Source organism: Propithecus coquereli, unplaced genomic scaffold, assembly GCF_000956105.1.
Source record: "Propithecus coquereli isolate 6110/MARCELLA unplaced genomic scaffold, Pcoq_1.0 Scaffold926, whole genome shotgun sequence".
In the NCBI taxonomy this organism is placed as follows: Eukaryota; Metazoa; Chordata; class Mammalia; order Primates; family Indriidae; genus Propithecus; species Propithecus coquereli.
In genome coordinates this window covers 378012-403320 of record NW_012155574.1, presented here as the reverse complement: position 1 = coordinate 403320, position 25309 = coordinate 378012, and the positions used below count along the sequence as shown (strand labels likewise).

Here is a 25309-nt window from a genome sequence, read left to right as displayed (position 1 = left end):
TGAGTCAAGTGTACTACAACTTGCAGCAGAAAGTCCAGACTATTACCCTTTTCCAACCCATCAGTGACCCCTCCAGAAAGAGGGGGGTCATCTTGCCCCTCCCTCTCCCTGGCTACCAATACCACACCAGTCTGCATAGACTCTCTCCTTAATATGTCTCCAGTGCCGCCAGCCTAGTCTGAACCACGTCTCCCCGCCCCGGACCCTTGCACCAGCCTCCCCCAGAAGCTCCCCGCGGATTGCCAATCACCGAACGAACAAACACCAAACACTGAACTTCCTCCCTGGCCAGGGGGCTCCCTGTGAGGCCCCGGGCACCACCTCCTCTCCTCCCGCAACTCTTCCTTCAAAGCACTCCTCAGCTTGCCCGTCGCTTCCCCAGCATGAGGTGGGCACTGCGGAGGAGGCAGTGAGGCCCGCAGAGCTAGAGTGAGTTAGCACACGGCCGGCCGGGCAGCCTGGTTCCGGCTCACCACTGCCCTGCACCGCCTCCCGCACCGCCTCTGCAAGGCGCTTCTCACTGTGTGGGGCCGTTGGGCTACGGCTGTCTCCTGCTAGAGTGTGAGCCCCACGTGGGCAGGGGCAAGTTGGCAGGGCCCCTGGTGGGATGCACGATGCCTGCTGCAGAGTGGGCGCCCAGGAATGGTTTGTCGAGTGAGTGATATCAGCTGATACTTACTGAGCACTTACTGGGTGCAAGCCACTTCCTAAGCACTTTCCATACCTTAACTCACTTAGTTCAGCTGGGGACCCTGCCGGGCCTGGGCAGACAGGGTTGAAGGAGCAAGGCACACCTCGCTGGGGACTTCTCTGCTTGTGGAGGCTTGGCCAGCTGGCCAGTATGGCGCAGAGGGTGTGGGTCTCCTGCCTGCCGCCTTATCAGGGCCTTAGCGAGGAGAGCTGAAGGAAGAAGAGGCTGAAGTAGGCTTCAGGGAGAAGCTGACAGGCTGGAAAGAGACCAGAGGGCAACTCCGTGCAGATACCTGGGGCAGATGGGCAGCCTGCGAGGAGCTAAGCAGCTCCGCACGTTCAGCTGGGTGCTGCGGGACTCTCGAGTCGGTGTATGTCAGCACTTCAATACAGTCACCCCGAATAATTACTGCCGGGTTGGGTCACATTACCTGAAGTCTAAAGGCAGGAATGTGGAAGGTGAAACTTCTCTACGGGCTGTGCAGACCACCCCGGGGTCCTGTGCTCAGCCCCTGGCACAGCCCTGGGAGAGGGACTGGCTGAATTTGCCCAGAGTACTGGAGGAGCTGGAGTGGCTCGGCCTGGGGAAGAGCAGCCGTGGAGCCCGGCTGAGGAGGAGCAGGCAGGCCTAGAGGACCAGAGGGCAGGGCTGGAATCTGAGAAGAGAGTTGCCTCTCTGTGTGAGGAGGACTTTTCCCTCAACACCCAGAGTTGCCCAAGAAGGGCAGGTGTTACCCTCCTATCCCATAGCTCGGTTCCTTCTTCTGGGTTCAGCTAAGGCAGGGGGACCTGGGCTCCTTCCACTTAGGAAGGGAGGTTTGGGACCCTGAACCTTCAGCATTCCCGTGGCCCAGGGGTGTCCAGGGTCTCAGAGCTGGACAAGGAAACACAAAGCCTGCTGGGCCATGGACCTGGGGCAGAGGCTGGGGACTGAGAGACTTAGACAGAAGAGTCTGGGACTCAGGGGTCCATGGGGCTCACCCAAGCTTCCTGGTGGTGCAGAGAGTGCCTGGATTCGGACCCTAGCTCCGCTGTGTCTGAGCCTCAGTTTTGTCATCTGTGAAGTGGCAACACAGTGCTTAACCTCCAGGGTGGTGGAGAGGGAGCAAGAGAGACACTCGTGTCAGAGCATCGCAAACTGTATAACACAGTGACTCTTTTAGTTACGATTTCTGTCATTGCATTAGTTTGGATTTGTCAAGAGCCCGGAGTGATTTTGCTAAGACAGGATTAAATGTGGAAGGGAAGTTTCAGGGGAGGGCACGGGAGAGGGTGGAGAGAGGCCCCACGGCAGCGTGGCTCTGCCACTTGTGCCAGGAGAGGGGGAGAAGAAAGACTGGGGAGGAAGAGTCTTGGAATGTGACGCAGTTCCGCAAGACTTCAGCCAGGATGGCAGGGAAGCCTCGGGAACTTTTCCGGCAGGGGGGCGGGGGAGTCCTGGGCCTCACTGGGATGTTCCCGTGTCAGGAGCCGCCTCCTCTGTGGTCTCCATTGTTGGCTGAGAGCAGCTCTCCGTGGCCTCAGCTCAAATGCCATGGCGGACCTGCAGGGCCGTCAGTCACCTATGCCGCACAAGCATCCGCGTGACGCACCTTCATGGCCGCCATCGTCGTCGTTGTCCTAAACTCACCGATATCCAAGGACTGGTCAAGTAAACTGTCAAGTAACCAGAGGTTATTGGAGCCTCAGAGGCCAATGTTTTTTATTTAAACAGAGATGTATTTTCCCTCTTCGTGTTCCTAGAAGGGGAGGCTTCCAAGAGTAACTGGAAGTTTCTGCCCCACAGCAAGGCAGTGTGCTGGAGGACCGTCTGGCTGGCTGGGGCAGCCAAAGAGGCTTGGGGTTAGATTTAAGGGCAGCGAGAAATGAACAATGAATGGATGGATGAATGAAAAGAGGAACTGGAATAGAATATAGGTAGCTTACTATTTCTATCCTAGAATGGAAGAAGCCTTTCTATAGTAGTCACAATCCCCAAACCATGGACGACAAAGGAAAATACTGGTAGGTCTGTCTACATCAAATTTAAAAAACTCAGAGTTAAAAAGAGCAGTCTGCAGCATGTACTTGACAGGCAAAAGGTCAACACTTTTATATGAAGAATTCTTATGAATTATTAAGATGAAGATGAACACTTCAATAGTGAAAATGAATGAAGAATATTAAATGCAATTCTCACAAGAAATGCAAATGACTAGTAAACTTTTAAGAAAGACAGTCAACTTCAAACGATGAGGTCCCATCTTCACCTAACAGATAGACTAAGAACCAGGGAGCATGGCAGTCCCCCAAGGGGTGGACATGCAGGACGTGAGCACTCTGGCTCAGTCTGGGGGAGGAAAATGGGCCATTTTCTGGGGCCCTCGTGGCAATATACAGTGAAAGCATTTAAAAGTTTACATGCCCTTTGCTCTTGTAACTTCTTGCAAATGAACAAGTGCCCAGAAATATTGATGCAAGAATATTCTTCAAATCACATTTTATAATAAAAAATTAAAAATGATCAGCGAAGGGTCAGGTAAATAAACTGTGGCTAGAGCATACAGTGGAATATCGGACAGCTGTCAAATGGGATTCCTTAGATGTGTGTTATTGCTGTAGAAAAATGGCCACAATATGTCACACGAAAAAAACATGTAGCAGAAAAACATATTCATTAGAAGTTGTAGCAGGCATACATACATACATGCACACATACGTGTGGAATAAATGTGGTTGGAAGAAATGTTCTTGGGAGGACAGCATCTGGCTAGTGTTGAATGTTTCATTATACATATTGCCTAACTTATTTATTAAAATCACAGCCGGTCTCTGCTATTTCATAGATGGGGCAACTGAGGCTTAGAGCAGGCAAGAGACTCGCTGGGACCGGGCCTCCAGTCTGAGCTGCCTTTGCTGTTCTGAGTCCTCAGACACTCAGGGTTTCACCAGGTGGCCTTAGGCAAGCCCCTTCCCTCTCTGGGCTGCTCAGCCTACTTTTCCAGCTCACTGTGGGGGTCCTAGTCTCTGAGCTCAGCGCCCCATCCCCTTTCCCTGCCCCCATCAGGAGAACTGGCCCAAACAGCAAGGCTGGGCCAAGTCTCTTCCAGGGTGACCAGAACTTCTAAGAAGTGCCAGAAATTTCATCACCCCAGGAGGAGGGCTGGGCCAGGGTGAGTCACCAGCGAGCCGGCCACTGGAGGTACAGGCTGACCATTCCCAGATGGGAGGCATAGAGCCAGTCAGCTTTCCTGGGATTAGCAGGCAGCTTGGGAAAGTGTAAAGAAGTCCTGGAGTGGAAGAAAAATTGTAATGGTTCCCCCACCTCCTCTCTCCATACACCCCCTTCCATGCACCGGCCCCTCCAGCCACTCCGCCAAGCAGTCATCCAGTCCCTGTTCACATACCCTGGGTGATGGGGAACTCACCACCTCACTACAATGTTCCACTCCTTCACCTGGAAGGGCAGGGAAATCAGTGCTGACTCTGGAGTTGAACTGCTCTGGGCGGGGGCCCTAGCTGTGCCACCGAGCCTCAGTTTCTTTGTAAAATGGGGGTGATATTATCTATTAATAGCACCTCTAAGATTGCACAGAGGATTAAATGAATTAATGCATGTAATGTACCTATTATATGAAGATGCTTGGCATGCAGTATATTGTTTTTTTGTTTGTTTGTTTTGGTTTCTTGAGATAGGGTCTCACTTTGTTGCCTAGGCACGGGGGCAGTGGCATCATCATAGCTCTCAGCAACCTGAAACTCCTGGGCTTAAGCGATCCTCCTGCCTCAACATCCTGAGTAGCTGAGACTACAGTCATGCGCCACCACGCCCAGCTAATTTTTCTATTTTTTGTAGAGAACGGGTCTCACTATGTTGCTCAGGTTAGTCTTGAACTCCTGGCCTCAGGTGATCCTCCCACCTCGGCCTCCCAGAGTGCGTGAGCCACCGCGCCCGCCCTAAATGCTTGGCACACAGTATATTGTTAACAGATATGAGTTTATTTTTCATTCCAACCATTGTCCCCTTTATTTAGGGCAAACCACCCTTGAAGAGAGTCTGGACATCATAAAAAATGGATCTCCGGGGGCTAACCCTGGTGCCCAAAGGGGCCTGGAAAGTGCAGACGCTGGACTCGGTAGGCGATCTCGCCTCAGCGAAACAAAATCTATTAGCCGAGGCTCTTGAGTAATAGAATTCGGGTACAAGAAATCTTGAGTGCAGACAAACCCCAACTCAGACCAGCTGAAGCCCCGCAGGGCACATGTTGGCCTATGTGGCTGGAAGGTCCGGGTGGGACGGCTTCAGGCGGAGCTGTGGTCAGGTGCCTAAATGTGATGCGCGGAAAGCCGCCCTCTCTGCGGCTCCTCCTCTCAGCCGGGCCTTGTTCTGAACTGGTTTCATTCTGGGCAGGTTCCCCCAGGCGGTGGCCTCCAACCTACAGGCTCACACCCACAGCCGCGCTCCCCACCCGGACTCCAGGGCAGCACAGTCTGCCTTAAATACACAGGCCCCTCACCTCAGTCACACGCCCTCTCTGAGCCAAACACTGTGGCTGGGGAAGGGACACTCCAGTGGGCCACACTTAGGCCAGGTGCCCACCCAGGAAGAGGAGGGTCAGCTCCACCCGAAGGAACCACATGGACCCAGAATGGAGACAAGCGGGCTCTGCGGAGCAGCCTCGGGCTGGCAGCAGGGGCAGGGCCGTGCACGGGCAGAAACCACGATGTAGACTGCACAAGTCTTCTTGGAGAGTCTCGAACCATGAGCGCCTGTGGGCGAGAGGGGCACACGGTGTATCTGTGACTGCCTAGTGGAGCATTTGAGTCTGAGGGGAAGCGGGAGGGGCAGTGTCCCAAAGAGACCCATGGGTTAGCGAATTTCCACGTGAAGGGACAGGCCAGCTGTGGTGGCTCCATGACGCCAGGGACTCTTTCCACGCCAGTGTGACGTCCACCTGGTAATGCACGGTGGCTGCTTCCAGCCAGCAGGAAGGGGAAGGAAGGGGAAGGCTCATTCTGTCCTCCACGCTACTTCTTCTCCCACTCAACGGTCCGAAACTTTCACGACCCTCCCGGCGGCCAGGGAGGCTGAGAAGGGAGTCTTCAGCCAGGCAGCCGCGTCCATCCAAAATCTCTACAGTCGTGTTTCTTGCGTGCACGGTGGGCGCTGACTAGTAGTTTCCACCACAGGTAGAAAGGATGGGGTGAGTGGAACAGCATTCACGGTGGGATGGAAAGGCAGAGAGGTGGGGAAGTTCCTGGTATAGGTGAACCAATCGGCTTTTCCTTGGGTGAGGAGCAGGGTTCTAGGATGCAAGGACAGGGGTGTGGGTGGGTGGGGCTGGAGAGGGCTGGGGTCCAGACCAGAGAGGGCCCGAACTTGGCCCCGAGGAGTGACTGTGTGTCCACACGTCCAACTCTGTTCACACCATCTGCCAGCAGCTTCCCTGGGCCGCCCTCGGGTCTGGGCTGTGAAGACTGGTGGTGCAGCCCGCTCTGCTCCGGGGGGAGGAGGAGGGGAAGAGGCCTGGACAGGCCCGGTGGCTCAGGGCCATCTGAGCAGGGAATTCCAGGCACTGACTGGCCTATGGTCTAGGAGGGGCAGGGGAGGCATCGGGGACTGTTCTCTTAGACTCCTCACCTGCTGGGGAGGGACAAACTGGAAGACAAAGGTCAGAGGGAAATCTCCCGAGCAGCATCTTTCAAACTAGCAGCCCGGTAGAACCAACCGGGATTACAAAAGACATGGATGCCCAACTCCACCCTCTGGGGACTCAGATTTAATTGTTCTGGAGTACAGTCTAGACAGTGGTATTTTAAAACAAAAGAAATTCCTCAGGCGATTCCAATGCACTGCCAGGTTTGAGATGCCTTGTTCTAAAGCTCAGGTCTGGGGCGGTGCTGCCCTGGGTCTTTGTTGGGCAGCAGGATGGCAGGGTGGAGCCATCCCCTGGGTGAGGTGGGCGTCTATTTGAAAGTCACTGCCCGTCATCTGTGAACACCTTCCCTACGTTTGTGGAATTCTGCCCCCGGACAGTGTTGGTGGCTCTGACGCTGACTTCCCTTGTCTCCTCTGCAGCTGGGCGCAGACAGCAGACTCACACGGCCTGCGCGTTGTGGCCGCACCAGATGTTGAATGGGAGGCGAGAGAGGTGGCCCAGCGGGCCCAGTGCAGAGCCCACTGCTCGGGGAAGGGGGAGTCACAGCAGAAGTCCTGCTGGGGGTGCCAGACCCGCCCTTTCAGGAGTGGGCAGCCCCCTCGTTGTCTGCACCCAGGCTGCGCAACGAGATTTTGGACCCTGACGCTCTTTTCCCTCCAAGCTTGGTTTCCAGAGACATTGTGATCGCAAATCCCTTTTCTCCTCCAAACAGCTTGAGTCAGTTTAGGTTGTTTGCAATGAACATCAACAAACACTTAATTGAGGGCCTATTACATACCAGACACTGCTCTAAGCCTCTTAACTTCAAAACAATCCTATGAGGCAGGAACTATTTTATAGGTGAGGACAGTGAAGCAGAGGGGGTAAGCCACCTGCTGAATGAAGGTCATACAGGGAGGATGTGGATTTAAACCAAAGCCACTGGGTCCCAGAGCCTGTGGGCCTAAACCTATATGGTTGTTTGGGGTTATTATTATTGCTTTTCTCATTTTTTGGATGCTGCGACTGAGGCTCAGAGAGGCACAATGACCTCCCCAAGGCTACCCAGTGAGGATGCAGACCCAGAAAGCCCAGTGAACCTTCTCATCCCGTCTGGGCTGGCCAGGTGGTACAGGTGACCCCAGCAAGCCGGCCATGGCGCCTCGGTGCCCAGGGGGCTGGTGAGATTGCCGCTGATGAAAATAACTCCGCTGCCCACTGCGATCATTTCAGTCTAGGCCTTATCAGCCCGAAACTTCCTCCAAACATATCTCGGCCAGGCACTGGGCCCCAAATTCCTGGTGGGTGATGCGTGCTCTGTCTGTGATAAGAGCCCTGGCAGGGGTCCGAGGGGACGGCTGCCTTGGCCGCATCTCCGGCTCAGATAACAGAGGCCGGGAGAAGTGTCTCCACTTTATCTGTGGAAAGCTGGCCAGGCCCTGGCTCCTGGGCTGCAGGGCAAGCCTGAAGCTGGCTCACTAGCTCCTCCCCTGGGACCCGTAGGGGGGAGGGACGACACCTCCAACTGCCCCGGGCCACCTCCCTCCTTAGAGGGGACAGATTCAAACTGTCACCTACCCACTCATCAGATATTCACTGAGCACTCCCTTGGACCCAGTCCCATTTAAAGTACAGATAGTCCTTGACTTACGATGGATCAATTTAGGATTTTTCAACCTTACGACGGTGTGAGATCGATACACATTCAGTGGAAACCATACTTCATACAACCGTACCCATACAACCATTCTGTTTTTCACTTTTAGCACAATATTCAATGAATTATGTGAGACATCCAACAACACTTTATTATAAAATAGGCTTTGTGTTAGATGATTTTGCCCAACTGTAGGTTAACGTAAGTGTTCTGAGCACGTTTAAGGTAGGCTAGGCTAAGCTATGATGTTTGATAAGTTGGTGTGTTAAATGCGTTTTCTTTTTTTTTCTTTCTCTTTCTTTCTTTTTTTTTTTTTGTAGACAGGGTTTTTCTCTGTCTCCCTGGCTAGAGTGCTGTGGCATCATCACAGCTCACAGCAACCTCAAACTCCCGGGCTCAAGCGATCCTCCTGCCTCAGCCTACTGGGTAGCTGGGACTATAGGCATGCGCCACCATGTCCAGCTAATTTTTCTATTTCTTGTAGAGATGGTGTTTCACTCTTGCTCAGTCTGGTCTCTAACTCCTGGCCTCAAGTGATCCTCCCGCCTCAGCCTCCCAGAGTGCTAGGATTACAGGCGTGAGCCACCGCACCTGACCTGCATTTTCAATTTATGATATTTTCAACTTACAATGGGCTTATGGGAACATAATCAAGAATCGGGGAGCACCTGTACTTTTGGTCTGGCTCATTTCAGTTTATTTGATCTTCCCAGCAACCCCATTAGGAAGGCCTTGGTATCATTATGTTCATTTTGCAGTTGAGGAAATTAAGGTCCAGAGAGGTGAAGTAACTTGCCCAAGATTACACAGCTGGTGTGTGGTGAAATTCTTAACGACCCAATTATCCTACGTATAGTCATTTATGAATGAATTTAAAAAGTCATCAAATGACAAGTACTTTGAAGAAGAATGCAGCAGAGTAACAGGATAGAGAGTGGCAGTTGCTACCTCTACTGCGGTCTCAGGGAGGGCTTCTCTGGGTCTGTGGCATTTCAGCTATATCTCAATGCAAAGATGAGGCAGCCATGAGGGTCTGGGGGAAGAGCATTCTAGGCAGAGGGAACAGCAAGTGCAAAGGCCTTGAGGCAGGACAAGCTCCAATGGGGAAGAGGGCCCAGAGAGCAATGGGCCTGTCCAGGGGTAGACAGAAGCTGGGGCAGGCTGGGCCCAAGTTCTCAGTCCAGGCTTTGGCCCCTCCAGGCCCTCCTGGCTCCTCTGTGGGCAGCCCCATCTGAGCCAACGGGCCATTCCTGGATTCACTTCCTACCAGCTGTGTGACCTCGGGCAGGTGGCTTCCCTTCTCTGTGCCTTTGCTCTTGGCTACCTCACCCCTGTCATGGAGTAGGGGTGGGGCACACTCTGGGCCCATGGCTTCTGCCCAGATATGAGGTGACTGCTGGGCCATGTGTCTCTGGACAGGGATGGGAGGTGGTTCTGAGCCTCAGATCCTAGACAATGTGGCCCCAGGACTGAGAGAGACACAGAGACCGAGAAAGAGTCAGAGGGAGATGCAGAGACCAAGAGGGACAAACACTGAGACAGAGAGAAAGACTGACGTTAAACAGGTGGAGGCCAGACACGGTGGGGGCTCAGGCCTGTAATCCCAGCACTCTGGGAGGCCAATGGGGAGGATCACTTAGGTTCAGGAGTTGGAGACCAGCCTGAGCAAGAACGAGACCCCTGCGAAAATAGACAAATTAGCTGGGTGAGGTGGTGCTGGTGCACGCCTGTGGGAGGCTGAGGCAGGAGTATTGAGCCAAGGAGTTGGAGGTTGCAGTGAGCTATGATGATGCCACAGCACTCTAGTCTGGGTGACAGAGTGAGATCTTGCCTCAAAACAAACAAATAAACAAACAACAGAGATGGAGACCCAGAAAGAGACCCAGAAAGGGAGAGACAGATTGGGGGAAGAGTGGGAGACACCCTAAGAGAGACAGAGGGACAGGGGCCATCTGAATGAGACGCCAAGAGAAACAGAGATCTGGTTACAGTGACAGAGAGACAGGGAAAGATGCAGTGACCAAAGAGAACACGAGAGAAAACTGTGGATGTTCAAAATGCCACTGAATTGTATGTACATTTTAAAGTGATTAAAATGGTGAATTTTACACCATGTAATTTTACTACAGTTAAAAAGAGAGAGACAGAGACAGAGACTCAGTTGGAGAGGCAAAGACAGACAGACACACAGAGTCGGAAGGACAGAATTCCCAGAGCCTGCTTCTGCTCAGGCCTGGCTAGCCTTTGGGACCCTAAGGCGGTGTTGGGGAGGGCACGTGGGCTTGGGGTCCCTGTGCCAGAGTCCAGGCCTGCATTAGCAGTGGGCGTGCCAGCAGGCTGGGCGTTCTTGGAGCCCCAAGGGTAGGAAGTGTTCGGGGGGCAAGACTGGGCCTGGCCTCTGACAGGCCTGCCTCTTGGTAGTTTTGTACCCAGGCACCTCAGGCCCTCATAACGTGCCCGGAGTTGCTGGGTCCACCGTCCGCGTGGGGACACGGAGGATCAGGCGGGCTGAGACGGCCGGGCCAAAGCCCCCAAGCCGGTGCGCAGTAGTGCCGGATCCGGAGCTCAAAGTTTAGGCTGGGTGGGGGAAGAGGGCTGCAGGGAGGACTCCGCAGTGGACGCGCAGGGAGGCCTCTCCGCCCGCCCTGGTCTGCCCATCTGGACCAGGAGCCAGCGGCGCCCGGCTCGGCCCCCTCCCGGCGGGCGGCCGAGACCCCGCCCCGGAGGCGCAGGCGGAGTCAGGGGAGAGGCCGGGGCCGGCCCGCCCCGCCCCGCGCCGCGCTCGGTCGGGGGCGCCCGCACTCTCCCGGCGCAGACTGCGGGCGGACCGACGGACGACGCCGCGCCCAGTGCTGCGCGGTGAGTGCACGCGGACCCCTCCCGCCCCCGCCAGCGCGCCCCTCGCCGCGCACGGCGGGGGGCGTCGGACGCTCTGCCGGCCCCGTGGAGCCACGGGCGCGCCCCGCGGGCTGCCCACGCCTCCGCCCGCTCGGGTCTCGCTCTCCGAGTCCCAACGCGGGGACAGTCCTCCGAGCGCCGTGCCCCATTGTACAGATGCGGACACTGAGGCCGGCGCGGGGTGGGGGCTGGGGGTTCCGGGCGGGTCCCCGCACCCCAGTTCCGCCGCTTCCTCCACTGGGTTTCTCAAGCCCCCAGGTCCAGGTCCCTCCGGCCATTCCTCTTGTCCCACTGCCACCGCCCCAGGTCCCACCGCCCCTCCAATCCAGAGGCCGGGGCACCCCCCCCAGAGCGGGAAGAGTAGGGCTTCTAGGTCTGGCAGCACCCCCGCCATGACCCCACAGTCACACCACCACACAGGCACTCACACCAGAAGTTCCAGCACCCCGCACCAGCGCGCCCTTTACTGAGGTCACCCTGTCCTGCCTCTTCCCAGTCCCGCGCTCACCCCTGTGCCGGGTCCACACTCTCTCTCGCTGGGGTTCTTCCCGCTCGGCCGTCTCACATGCCCCTGTTGCACACACATGCTTCATACCTGCATGCCTTGCACACGCATCTGTCAGACGTGCATCCCTGCATGCCTGCGGACCCCGCCCTGCACCCCTCTTTGCTTCTCTCGCAAACAGTTGTGTCTCTATTGAAACACATGTGTTCGTTCTTCTGACACGGGCACACACATCTGCCACACAGAGGTGTCTGGGCACGCATATCTCCATTATGTGTCACGCATGTGTCCCTCACATACCTAGAGTCACAAACAGGCCCACTCTGGGAGTGCCGCACACCCCGTGAGTCTCGCACACAGCGTCACAGACGCCTACAACTTCATGGCCCCAGTGCCCCTGCCACCCCCCACCTCCATAGCAGCCCTCTTCTGTCCTGGGGGGTTGGGAGCTGGCCCTTGCTGGGAGGTGGCAGCAGGCAGGCAGGGATTGCTCTGGGCTGGGACTCCCTGACTTCCCCTATGGTGGGGCTGGGGTGGCTGTGGGGAGCGCAGGGAGGGGCTCAGCCTCAGCAGGGGCCCCGACTCCTTTCTACCCCCTGCATCCTCCCTCCCTCCCCCACCCCAGTCTCCCATACAGGGGATGTGGGGGTCCTCTCCCTCCATTCTAATAAGATCTCACCCCATCTCAGCTTCGTGGTGGCCACTTGGGCCCATCCAAAGCTGGTCTGAGCCAGCAGGTGTCGCCGTGACAGGCCAAAAAGAGAAAAAGGAAAGTGGATGGTTTCGGTGCTTGTGTCTACCCCATCCCCCTGAAGAAGAATGACCCTCTGGGCCCTGCCTGAGAGACTCCGCAGGAATTGGGTGGCAGCTGGGAGGTGTTCCCTGGGGCCGGGCATGGAGCGGGAGCCCATGCGGTGCATGTGTTCGTGGCTGAATGGCTGGGGTTCTGGACACCACCTTCCCCGTATGCAAAGTGGGTGAAGGTTCCCCACCAGGCAGAAGGGAGGGACAGGGATCAGTTGCCCTCGTGCCCCCATGACCTCCTGCCCTGCCCTCATGCATCAGAGTGCCTGGCGGGGAGTGGGCAGGGGATGAAGTCAAAGAATCCTGTTCCGGAGGCACAAGCCTGCCAGCCCTGGCTGTGGCTAGCCCTGCATGTTTTGTTTGGCTCTTACCATGTTGTTATTATTTTAAAAAATTAATTAGCTACCAGCATTTACAAATTGGCAGATTTCACATAAAAGTCCGGATTTCCGTCTTCTCTTGAAAAAGCGCAAGTTCTGGCAGTTTGGGGTCCGCTAGTGCTGCCGCCTGCTGTCCCCTTGCTTGTCTTGCTCCTGCCTGGCCTGCAGAGGCCTCTGTGCCGGCTGTGTCTGCTGCAGAAGTTGGGCTGTTTTTGCTGCATTGCCCGCCTCAAGGGCGGCGCTCGTGGCTGGGGAAGCCTTGGGCCTGCGTCCCACCATTCAGTGAGTGGTGCCCAGGGCCTGGACCACAGGACAGCTTGGTGGTGGTGACAGGCACTTTCTGCTGGGCTGTGGGGGACGGTGGCCTGGCGTCCCCGTGGAGGAGAGCAAGAGCTCGTGCCAGATAACGTACTGTGAGTAAGGCCTTCTCGGTCGCCTGTCTTCCAGATCTTGTCACCCATCCCACCAGGCAGGAGCCCTGCCCTTGCTGACAGCTGGGGAAAGGGAGGCTCCCAGCAAGCGGGAGGGCTGGGGGGCTGGGGTTCCGCTGGGATTTCCTCGGAAAGCAAAGCTCCACCCCCCTCATTGAGCCACTAGAGGGAGGACTTCCTTCACCAGCCCACACCTGACACACAGTGGGTGTATAACACATGCTGGAGCATGACTGAGGTAAGCTAACTGTTCTCTGTAGGGGTCAGGATGGAGCTAACTCCAGGGCCCAAAGTGAAAATTGGGTGGGGCTTACCTTTAAGGATCCTTTTTATCTGCGGGGAAACTCAGGGCAGGGTTCCTGCCGGAGTCTTGATGGCCACGTTCACTGTGACCCCATAACCACCACGTGGAGACCAGTGAGTCCCGGAGGCCTCAGGACCACTGTGGTGTGTCCTTTTGGACACTAGATGCAACGTTTGCTTTGCATTCAGGGGCTGTGGGGCGTGAGCGTTCCCCCTACACCATGGCTGGCCTTGGCTGTGAGGTGCCACACAGAGGGACGCAGGGCACCACATCGCATCAGGCCGGGCATAGTTGGTTCCCGCCTCCCAGCTTGTGTTGGGCTGCTGGGTGGGTGGCGTCAGGTGGGCAGTTGCTGCACTGTTTAGGTCCCAATTCCCATGACTGGGTGCTCTTTTGTCTGTTGTCTGCATGTGGCTGAATTCATGTAAACTAAACGCCCCTGTGCTGCGTGGCCTCCTGGCAGTTTGTTGCCTGGATGAATGGAGACCAGGCCTGTGAGCGGCACATGGGGCTGGGGGTGGTGGGCAGCCCTGGCCTCTTCCTTGCCTCTCCTGGAGAGGCAGAGCATAGCTTTTTTGTTTTCATTCTGCTGGGGAGGAAGGTCCTGGGCCTGACTGCTCAAGGTGGTGCAGAGGGCCGGGAGCCAGGGCTGGTCTACTGCTGGTCGCTGTGTGCTCCTGGGCATGCTCCTCCTTTCTCTGGGCTTCAGTCTGCCCTTCTGTAAAGTGGGTCCTGTGCTGGGCAGGTGGGCATGGAGTTCTAGAGTTCCATGCAGCAGGTGTGGCCACCTCTCTGGCTTCCTGAACTCTAAGGGCTGCCCCTTGCTGAAGGCCTTTCCCCGGGATGCAGTTCCAGCCTGGGACAGGATTCTGGGCACCGCGCTGTACCAGGCGTAAGGGCCGTCATGACCACTTGCATCAGGTGTGAGCTGCTGCTGGAGGCTTGGCTGTCCTGCGCTGGATGGGGGCCGTTTGCCCATCCTGGGCTGAGCAGGGTCCGAGCAACCCATGCTCAGGACATGCCCAGACACTGGCGTTGCTTCCACAAAGCTTATTTTCTAGTTGGAGGGGCGAGGTGGGGTGAGGCGGGCAGCAAGTGAATGAAGTTGTGTGTAAGCCAGCCAGGCAATGACATCCAGGGGGCCAGGGCGGATCCCTTTGAGGAGGGGATTTCTGAGCTGAGCTGGGAGTAGCAGGGGGTACCACTAGTGCAAAGGGCCTGGGGTGGGACCTGGTTGGTGTATGAGGGACAGAAAAAGGGAGGAGGCTGGAGCTGGTGAGGGAGGGGAGACTGGGAGACAGGGGCTGGGCAGGGAGTTTGAAAGCCACTGAAGTTTCTAGCCAGGGAGCAGTGAGGTCTGATTTCTGTTCTAGGACACCCTCACTAACTGTGAGACGGAGGCTTTGTGCCTCTGAGGGGGCTGTTGGTTGAGCCCGGCTGCCTGCTCACCGTGCATTGGCGCTGCTCCTCTGCCAGCCCCTGTTGGGGGCAGGCTTCACCTTGAGAAGCTGCAGACAGGTGGGATACCAACGGGTTGGCAGACGCTGAGATCCAGGGCGATGCACGCTGGCTCGATAGATGACAGCCCGTCCTCACGGGATGATTGTGGAGCTGTGAAAAACGAGGAAGCTCTCTATGGAAAGATCTTCAAGATCTGCTAAGAGGAGAAAACAAGGTGCCGAATAGTACGTACAGTGTGCTATCTCGTGCGTAAAATAAATATAAATTCACACTTCTCATATGTGCATATACAAACCAGGAGCTAGTTTCGGGGGTTACCTGTGGTCACCTGGGGTCGAGGTGATGAGGGTACAAGGGGAGGTAAGATGTCCTACTGTATGCTTGTTATAGTCTCTGGGTTTTGAGCCCTGTCACTGTATTGCCTGTTCATGTGACATGAAATTAAAAAGCAGCTAGTGGGTGAATGTTCATTTGTGAGTTTTAAGTGAAAGTGTTTAAGATGGTTTTAAAATACCCTGTGTTAACTGACCTTGTTTTTGAATAGACTTCTTCCTGGCGAAGCATATGAAAGTTTCCACTGTGATTAAAATTATAAGGTACCAAAGTCACTTTTTGCGAAGTCTGGCCAATGGACAAAAATTCTCTCCCCCTTTTCCTTCACCTGTGTTCCTGTGGTGTGTTTCCTTCTGGTGGTTTGACTGCAGGCTCTTCCTGGGGTGGGCATCACCGCGTTCTGTCCAGAGCCCGTTCTCTCTGTCTGCTCTGCTCACATGGAATTTAGGGGCAGGTCCAGGCCCTGGGGGTGCAGGGAAGTCCCCCTTTGGCACCCTCCAAGGTTCACATCTCAGCTTTGCTATCACACAGCCTTGAGGCCAGGGAGTCACCCCTCTGAGCCTCAGTATCCTCCTCTGTGAAGTGGCTGTCGTAATCCCTAGCTCTTGGGGCTGCTGGAAAGGGAACGGGAGCACATCTTCCTTCATTCGGCAGGTATTTTTGAGTATCTGCTGAGCGCTGGACACTGTTCTGAGTGCCGGGGTTAAGCAGGGACCAAGTCAGCATCCTCCACCCCGCAGAGCTCGCTCCTGGTGGGAGACAGACGGGAGGGAGGCTGACACACACTGTAATGTCCTATGCTGACCCTGCCTGTGAGGAGGGCGGGCACAGCTGGCGCAGGACGGCGACTGCGGTTTCGGCTGTTTCAGGTAGAGTGTCCGTAGAGGTAGGGACCCAGCCCTGGGCGTTGCTGAGGGAGGGGACATTAAGACAGAGGACACAGCAGGTACAAATGACCGAGCACAGCTGGAAGACAGGACCCCCATGCTTGAGGGGGCTGGAGGAGCAGCGTCGCCAGGAAAGGGGGCCGGGGCTAGGCACGGGTGTGACGAGGGCTGCGGGAGGTTCTGGTTTGGGGGCCTCTGGGGAGCAGACCGGAGGGTGCATCCCGGGAGGGCAGCTGGCCTCAGATCGGGGTGTCAGCAGTGCCGGAGGTCAGAAGTGGTCAGATTTGGACTTATTTTGAACAGGAGGGGTGGGCGCCAGGATTTCTTGATGGACTGGAAGTGGAGTGAGAGAAAGAGGGGAGCCAGGGTGAGGCCGAGGGTCCCACTCGATGGTGGACACAAACACCGAGCATCACTGCTGGCCCTTAGCAGCCCTCTGTCATCCATCGCCCTTCCCCAGAGGCCCGAGGGTGGCGGTACAGGTGGCCACGTGGCCTCAGGCAGCTCTGCCTCCCAGGTCTCCCTCTGCGTTCTGGGCTGCAGAGGGCTGCCCTTCCGACCAGAGCCAATCCCATGCCCCAGCAGGGGCAGACTCGAGGGCTGCCAGCTGGGGCCTGCAGCTGGGCTTTACGGGGCTGCGGCGGGCAGTGGATTTGTGGCTTCGGTCCAGGAGCGTTAGGAATCCTGACTGGGTGTTGTGTGGCAGCAGCCAGGGGCTTGCTGGAGTTGGGGTTCCTGGGTTAGCAGCTCCCTGAAATCCCACTCCTGGGAGTGTGCCCAGGGCCTTGGGTTCTCTCCCTCACACCACATACTGGCAGTAGCCTCTGGCATGGGCTGGAGCTTTGCCAGGGGCTGGTGCACAGAGGGGCAGAACACAAGGTCCCTTCTAAGGCCATCCGGAGGGCCCCAGACATGCGTACATAGGCAGTTATGACATGCTTTTGTCAGGGCTGTCCTGCTGGAGAATTCAGAAGCTGTGGGAGCCAGGGAGGCATGCAGTTGAACCTGGGTGGTCAGGGAGGGCTTCCTGGAGGAGGCAATGCCAATACTGTGATGCGAAGGTGGAGGGGTGAGGGATACATGGGGACAGGAGAAAGCCTGGCTTCTTCCAGAGTGGGGGGTTAGAGGAGAGGTGAGAAGTAAGGCTAGGGTGGCAGACTGGACCCTGAGAACCAAGGACCTTTAATTGTGGTCTGAGGCTGGGCAATGGGCAGCCTTGGGGCTGCTCAGGCAGAGGAGGGCCTGTAAGACTGGAGGGTCCCTCTGCAGCCCTGCTGTGGGGGTGCAACTAGAGGGGTGAGAGATCTGTGAGGGTGACAGGGCAGGGAAACTGAGGCTCAGAGAGGGGCATGCCTGCCTGCAGTCACATGGCAAGTGAGGAGGAAGGACTGGGACCAGAGCGGGCTCTGTCCACCTCCAGGTCCTGCCCTGGTGAGCGCCCTGGTTTGGGGCCCTGCGGGCACACCCACATCATTAATTCGCCTCCTTTGGGCGAGTCCTTTCCCGAGGCCCCTCTGAGGTCGAGCCGTGCGTCATTTTGCACCATTGTCCTCATGGTTACTGGAATTCGGAAACGATGCAAAAATGCTTCTCTCTCTTCTCATATATGGAGATTGCTGCAAAGAAAGGCTGGGTTGGGAAAGGTTATTTCCTTCCTCCGGGTGGGGAGCCCGGCTTTTCTGAGAGGGGCTGTATTGTAGGCGGCAGCGGAGGAAGCGGTGCCGCCCACCCGCCCCGGGCCGCGCCAGCCTCAGCAGGCCCTGCGGGTCCCAGGTCTCTTCGCCTTGTCCGGCTGCGGTTGGCTCATCTGCACAGCAGGGGCAGCCCTCCTGGCACTGCTGACATTTGGTGCCCAGGAATGGCCTGAAATAGGAGGGGGCCCAGCCGGCGTGTGGGAAGCACGAAGGCGGCGAGCGCCTGCCTAGGCCTGAGCCGCAGGCCCCTGGGCAGTGAGGACTTCCTCTCGCAGCCCCCGCTGCTCGCCCGCAAAGTGCTCCGCAGGGCTGGTGTGAAGACCACAGGATGAATGGAAAGCCCCAAGCACACAGGGCTGAGTTAGCACTGACTGGAACTTTGGGTGTGGTGGCCCATCTCTCCTGTCACTTTTTTCGCTTCTGGTCACTGAGAAGCCACCATCTGTGTTGGGGCCGGCTCTTGGCCCTGTGGTCAGGGCACACCAGTGCTTGGTAAGCCTCCCAGAGCTCTTCCCACCTTAGCCTGGGACCCCCGTCCTGGCCTGTCCTTAGTCCCGAGTGAGCTTTGAAAACAACATCAAAAAAAAAAATTGCAGTCGAGAACTCCCAGGACCCCTGAACATACCTCCTGGCCTCCGTAGTTCTGTGGCCTGTGGACTGACTGGTGGCCCTGAGGGCAGTGGGGAGCCAGGGCAGGGTGGTGAGGAGAGAGCATGTCTCTGGGGACATGCCAGAGGGGGAGAGTGGGGCCCGGGTGGGGGCTGGGCTGGGACCCCAAGGGTCGGGGCATTTGGGATGGGTGGTCTTGATGCATGCTAACCTCTAGGAGGCACAACCACGTCACACCCTCGATGGCCCCTGATACACACACACACTCTGTCTCTCTCCCTCTCACTGTCACTGAAGACCTCCACTAGTCACTGGTTTCTTCGCTTCCCTTGTCCGTCGGAGCAGAGAGCACAGCTGTCCTCATGATTTGGTGCTGGCGAGCATCTTGGTGTCCCTTATCTCTTCCCCGGCATAGCCTTGAAAGCAAATTAATTCCACCACTGTGTCTGACCCACAGTGTCCCAGGGGCCCTGGCAGCTGTTGGCTGTTGTCTGATTGCAGGGCTGATAGGAGCAGTCCTCTACCGGAGACCTGTGCCCTTTCTTGGGGAAAAAGCCAGCGTGTGTGGGCTTCCTCTTCTGATATAGTGAGATAACCTTCCCCGCCACGTTTTTGGTGCTTTCCTCCTATCTCCTCTGCCTTTACAGCATATTATTTAAAAGAAAACCCTCCTCTGGTTTGCTTATACTTACTGTAAAAGGAAACCTTTTATCACAACTGCAGCTAGAAATTGGGACCACTTGCCGTCCATCAGCAATACCCATCCAGATAAATGTGGCACTCACAGGGAAGTACCTGAAACCCTAGCCACATCTCTTCCCTGCCTCCGCCTTGGGCCCGAGTGAGTCTTGCCTTCTCTTTGTTAAAAAGGACAGTTGGCAGGTGTCCGAGAGATGTTGAGGCACACCCGTCCTGCACAGAGACGTTCTCTGATAGCCGGATTGGTTCAGAGAGAATCGGAAGGGGGACAATTCCTCACCAAGGACCACTGATCCTTAATACCTGTCCCTGAAATCCGTGTTGCATGCATGGCCATCTCAAGCCCCTCTGGCTGGCCATCAAACGCCTCGCATCTCCCAAGGCCTCCTGGGCACATTTTGTGCTGGGGTGGGGCTGTGAGGGGAGGCTCCAGCCATCCAGCAGGGATGTCTTCTCCCAGGTGCAGTCGCTGGTTCTCAGGTAGTAGCTGGTCCCTTTTGTCACGCAGCTGCTGAAGTTACTCTCCGCGCCCTCAGCTCTGTGCCCTGAGACTGTGTCTTAGTCGGCTCTGGCTGCTGTAACAATGTACTACACACCCAGTGCGGTGGCTCACGCCTGTAATCCTAGCACACTGGGAGGCCGAGGCAGAGGATCTCTTGAGCTCAGGAGTTTGAAACCAGCCTGAGCAAGAGCGAGACCCCGTCTCTACTAAAAATAGAAAAAATTAGCCAGGCATGGTGGTGTGCACCTGTAGTCCCAGCTTCTCGGGAGGCTAAGGCAGAAGGATCGCTTGAGTCCAGCAGTTTGAGGTTGCTGTGAGCTAGGCTGATGCCACGGCACAGTAGCCTGGGCAACAGAGCGAGACTCTGTCTCAAAAACAAAAACAAAAACCCCACAACAATGTACTGCAGAGTGGGAAGCTTGAACAATAAGACGTTTATTGCTCACAGTTCTGGAGGCTAAAGTCCCCAGAATCAGGGTGCCCCAGGTTTGGTTCCTGGCGAAAGCATCTTCCTAGCTTTTACATGGCCCCTCTTGCTGTGTCCTCCCACGGCGGAGGGAGAGAGAGTTCTGGTCTCTCTTCTTCTGATAAGTACACTAATCCCATTATGGGGCCCCACCCCCATGGCCTCATCTAAACCTCTTAATAGGAGGCCCCACCTCCTAACACCATTCCACTGGGGTTAGGGCCTCAACGTATGGATTTGGGGGCACACAGATGTTCAGACTATAACAGACTAGTTGAATGAACTGCTGAGGATGGAAAGGCTGGAACACAGCTGCCTGTCCCTGAATCACCCCACCGTGACCCCCAAGCAGGACATGCCTGGCCCGGGTTCACCCCCTCGGGTTGGCTGTGGCTTCCTGGGCATGGGGTGGGAGGAGTGACCCCTCCTCGGCTCCAGACCTCAGGGGTTCCCACGGGGCTGGGTGGGCCTCAGCGTATTGCTTTGTAGTCCACCACGACCTGGGCTCGGTACCCCAGTCCCTTCCCCGCTCCTGGCTTTGGAGCGGGCTGTCCATTGCTGGACGTGCGGCCTCCTTCACAGGGGCTCCTCTGTGTCTGAGGGGAGGACTGGTGACCCGTTGGCCTTGGGGAAAGCCACAGCCACCAGGACTCTCTCATGCCCCTTCTTTCTTTTGTCTCTGCCTTTCGCTGTGAGCCTGGTTGATTCTTTCAAAATGACATCCACCACATGGCAGGAAATGGGCCTGCCCTTAGCTTGGAGGCTTCGGAGCTCACTGGCACTCCCACTGCGGATGGGCTGTGCTTTCAAGATCCTAGGCAAGAGCTCTACCAGCCCAGCTTGGGCGAAGCATTTGCCCGGGGCCAATCAGCTGTGCTTGGGCGAGTCGTGTGATCACGGCACTGCTGTGGCTCCTGGGGTGTGTCTTGAACCGTCCCCTGAGCATAGGGATTGAGCGAAGCAGCTGCCACCTCAAGAGGGGTCCCCTGCAAGGACAAAGCTTAGTAACTCCAGAAACTCACTCTTGAGGTCAAGTCAGCAACGAATATAAGAAGATTGTTATTCTTTCCTTATTGTCACAGATGCCAGGGTTATTTTGGTTGCAGGTGATAGAAAGGACAATTTAAGCAAAAAACTCATGAAACTAAAAAGTACAGGGTCTAGCTTCAGGTGTGGCCGCATAGATGCAGGGTCCAAAGGCGCCGTCGGGACTGTGTTTCTGTCTCACTCTGCTGTTCTCCCTGCCGCAGCCTCCCCGGCGGGCTCCGCCCCGCAGGCCCAGGCTCGCGCCTGTTGCTCAGAAGCCCTGGAGCAAGGGAGCCCCTTGTCCAGGGCTTCAGCACGGGCCCATGTTCCTGACCAGTCCCTGCGGATGGAGAGTCCTCTCATTGGCCATCCAGCAGTCAGCACAGCCTGGGGCTGGAAGAGGGGAGCTCCCCCGAGGAATATTGGGGTGCTCTTAGCAGGAGCAGAGGGCACAGGTCCCTGAGCATCTCTGGTCTGCCCTCTATAAACAGCCAGCACGTTTCTTTTCCTGTCCGTCTCACACGGTGGACTCATCCAGACGGAGTGTGAGGATGTTCTTGTAGGAGTAACGGCAGCTACTCACCGTCTGGGATGGTTCGTGTTAAAATACGGAGTCGCAGGAAAGGCGTGGAGGCTGCGGGTCCTGACCGCCAGCCCAGCCCCACTTACCTGAGCAGTGTGGACGTGGGCAGTCTGTCAGTCTCCGAGGATTTGCTCTGAACCTCTCATTTTTTCCACTCTCCTTGTCTGGAAACCCTGAAGATGCGGGAACTGCGTGCACACAGTGAAGGAGGTCATAGAGAGGTAGTGGTGACCTCTGAGGAAGGGTTTCCCAGAGGAGCGGATATTGAGCCGGGTCTTTTTTTTTTTTTTTTGAGACAGAGTCTCACTGTGTTGCCCGGGCTAGAGTGCTGTGGCGTCAGCCTAGCTCACAGCAACCTCATACTCCTGGGCTCAAGCGATCCTTCTGCCTCAGCCTCCCGAGTAGCTGGGACGACTACAGGCACGTGCCACCATGCCTGGCTAATTTTTTTTCTATATATATTTTTTTTAATTGTCCACAATTAATTTCTTTCTATTTTTAGTAGAGACTGGGTCTCGCTCTTGCTCAGGCTGGTTTCGAACTCCTGAGCTCAAACAATCCACCCGCCTCGGCCTCCCAGAGAGCTAGGATTACAGGCGTGAGCCACCGCTCCCGGCCTGAGCTGGGTCTTTAGGGGCTGAATAGGAGTTGGCTAAGGGGAAGAAAGGTATGCCTGGCAGAGGGAACAGCCTTTGCAAAGGAATGGGCAGATACAAGGAGCTGAGAGAGGTTTAGAGTAGCTGGAGCCAATAATTTTTTTTCACATGAAACATTTATCGAGTGACTGTAGTTTGCCAGGGACAGTGCTAAGTCTTTATGCCATCTCCTGAGTCCTCCCAGTGTTGGTAAGAGGCCGCTGCGGTTAGGCCCATTTTACAGATGAAAGCATTGCCACTCCGAGGGTCACATGCTCTGCATTGCCCAGCGACCTTCGGGGAGAGCTGGGTTCAAATTTGAGCTCCGATTTCTGGAGTCCAGAGCATGGTCCTCTTCACTGTTCCCTGTTTGCTTTGACAGTGGCAGCTGATTGCTCTGGGGGAGCCTCCAAGGCTCTGGGGCCCGATGGTTATACCCAGACTGGGCCAGACTGTGCTGTTTGTTGCACGCCGGCCGCCTCGTTGGCAGCCCCGGGAAATTCCTACATTTCAGGACTGTGCAAATAAATTGGGCATGGCAAGGACCCGAGGGAGTCGTGGAGAGGCTGGGCCGCCCGCTCCCCTGGCTGGTGCCTCCTTCCAGATGCTGCAGACAGCCCCATCTGCCTGTCTCCATCGCCCGTCTGCCTGTGTCTGTCTGCTTGGCTTCCAGTCTGTGCTTCTCTTCATCTCTGTCTCTGTCTCTGTCTTGCTCTCATTCTCTTCCTAATGGGTATCTATCCTTGTCTCTGTGTCTCCTGGTGTCTTTAGCCTGTCCCTTGCCTGCACCCACTCCCGCATCTGGGATCTCAGGCCTTTGTGAGGCTAAAGGAGGACACAGGAGTTAAAAGTGCTTCTGTGCGAAGGGGGACATGCACCTTGGTTGTTACAGTGTGAAGCTCCCAGCTTAGCCAGTGACTTGCCAGGTGACCTCAGGCAAGCTTTCTCCATTTCTGAAGGCCCTTCCTGGGGTGAGTGTTCGTGGCACTCACACTCATAACCCATCCCATGCTCTGTGCCAGCCCTGTGCTGGGGCCATGTAGATTAATTAATCTAGCCCTCTCTACTCACCCACCTGTCCACAGGCTCACCCACTCATCCACTCACCCACCCTTCTAACCATTCGATGATCCATCCATCCATCCATCCATCCATGCATCCATCCGTGTACTTACTCATCTATCCATTCACCTGCCCACCCACCTACCCATCCATCCTCCATCTACCTATCCACCCATTTGCCTTATCCGTCCATCCACCCACCCACCCACCCATTCATTCACCTACCCATTCATCTGTCCTTGGGTTTGGCATTGAAGTAGGGGATGGAATTTGGGTGTGCAGAGTTTCAGGAGAGTTGCAGGAGCGAGGGCATCCGGGGTTGGGGTAATGACAAGAGCAAAGACGAGGGGTTGGGAACCAGAGAAAGTCTTCCAGTTTAGCAGGAATTGGTTGTGTGGAGGGGAGCAGAGGAAGCTGAGTTAAGAAAGATAGGGGGGACTAGATGGTGAAGGGCTTTGAGTGCCACCTGTGGGAGTCTTCAGTTTATCCTTGGGCCACAGGTCTTTAGCCGGGGTCCATGAGTGAGCCCCGGGGAGACTGAGACCCCTAACATAACAGTTTTAGGTCTGCCCATATGTCTGTTAAGGCTCTTGGTTGCAAGTGACAGAAATCCTGGTCCAAGTTAGCTAAAGCAAAATGGGTTCATGTCATTGCAAAGTTAAGCTTTTTGTTAGTTTCAGGCATGGCTGTATCCAGGTGCCCAGCAGCTATCACTGTGACCTTTTTTCTCTTTCTTCCATCTCTTGGCTTTTTTGAGTTTTATGAGTTGGCTCCAGCCTCGGACAGTCTCCCCCTGATGATAAGATGGCTTCAGGGACCCTTGATGTTAAATCATCTTATGTCTAATACAGTGGGAAAGAGAGAGGCCATTTGCCCGATATCTCACTTGAATTGGGTCTCCTGCGCTCTGACTGGTCTGGTGTCCATCCTGAGTCAGGCACTATTGCAGGGGGAATGGGAAGTGCTGATTGGAGAGACAGTAGGGTGGGGCGGGCCACAGAATGAATCCCGGGATGTTCTTGGAAAGGGGTGAATATGTGCTAGGTGGTCAGAAACCATCTGAAGACCACTACATAGCTGTGTTTATATTTTCCTTCTTTTTGTGGAGGTGGGAACGGATTATCCATAGCTTTTCTCAGAATCTCAAAGGGGCCAGGGCTGATATGGAGACATTCAGGATTTTGAACAGGGGTGAGAGGTGATTGGATGGGAAGTCCCTGAGAGCAGGACCGTGGGCCAGCCACGTGAGGATACCTGGGGACCTCACGGGCGGGTGGGAGCTGGGGCGTGGGGGAAGGGTGCCAGGCCGGTGGAGGGCATGCAGAGCCAGGTGGGGCGGGTGGTGAGCTCAGCCTTGGCTGTGGGCAGGCCCATTTCTTTTCGTTCCCGCCCTGGGAGGGTTTCCTCTTTGCAGAGTAGCGACTTGTGGGGAAGGAAAATATCAGCTCCCTCCGGTTCCAAAAGCAACATTTTCTTTTCTTAAAGGTTGATTAAAAGTCACGGACATTAATCTTTGTAATTTTTCACCTGCTTACATTGGTAATAAGATTAGTGATTACATATGTAGGGTCAGCTCGCACCCAAAATTTAAGGAGCTTTTTATTCATTTCTTTCTTTTTCTCCTTTTTTATGGAGGAGAGGGAAGGGAGGGGACAAAAACCTGGCTGTTCCACTTGAAGGATTATTTCCCCAGTGTTCTCATGAGCTCACTCCATTGAAGGAGAGCCCCGTGGCCAGGGAGCATGTGAGGAACATGGGGCTCCCAGCACCCCAAGTCCCAGCCGGGGCCCACGGCTCGTCTGGTCGGCATTTGCATCCGGGTTTGCTCTGGATCTCACGCCCCGCCCCCGGCCCGTGGCCTTCCCCATTGAGCCATCGATTATCAGGGGTTTGCCCGCAAGGGGACGAAGGGAAGTGTGGCTTTCGAGATGGAAGCCACACGTGATCACTTCGCTTTTGATACCCGGTAACCTTCACATCCCTTCCCTCCTTTCCATTTCTCCTGCCAGCGTCCTCTCTGGCTTTTATTTCCTTTTTTCTAGACTAGTGCAATGGCTCTTTTTTC

General features: G+C 55.8%; 1 protein-coding gene across 1 annotated transcript in view; it reads left to right on the top strand.

Annotated features, from left to right (window-relative positions):
• The first annotated feature begins 10734 nt into the window (after positions 1 to 10734).
• FBLN2 (fibulin 2) overlaps positions 10735 to 25309 on the top strand; it is a 78207-nt gene continuing 63632 nt past the window's right edge. The window contains exon 1 of the mRNA XM_012664857.1: positions 10735 to 10824. The gene's annotated coding sequence lies outside the window, so the exon portion shown is untranslated. The remainder of the gene's footprint in view (positions 10825 to 25309) is intronic.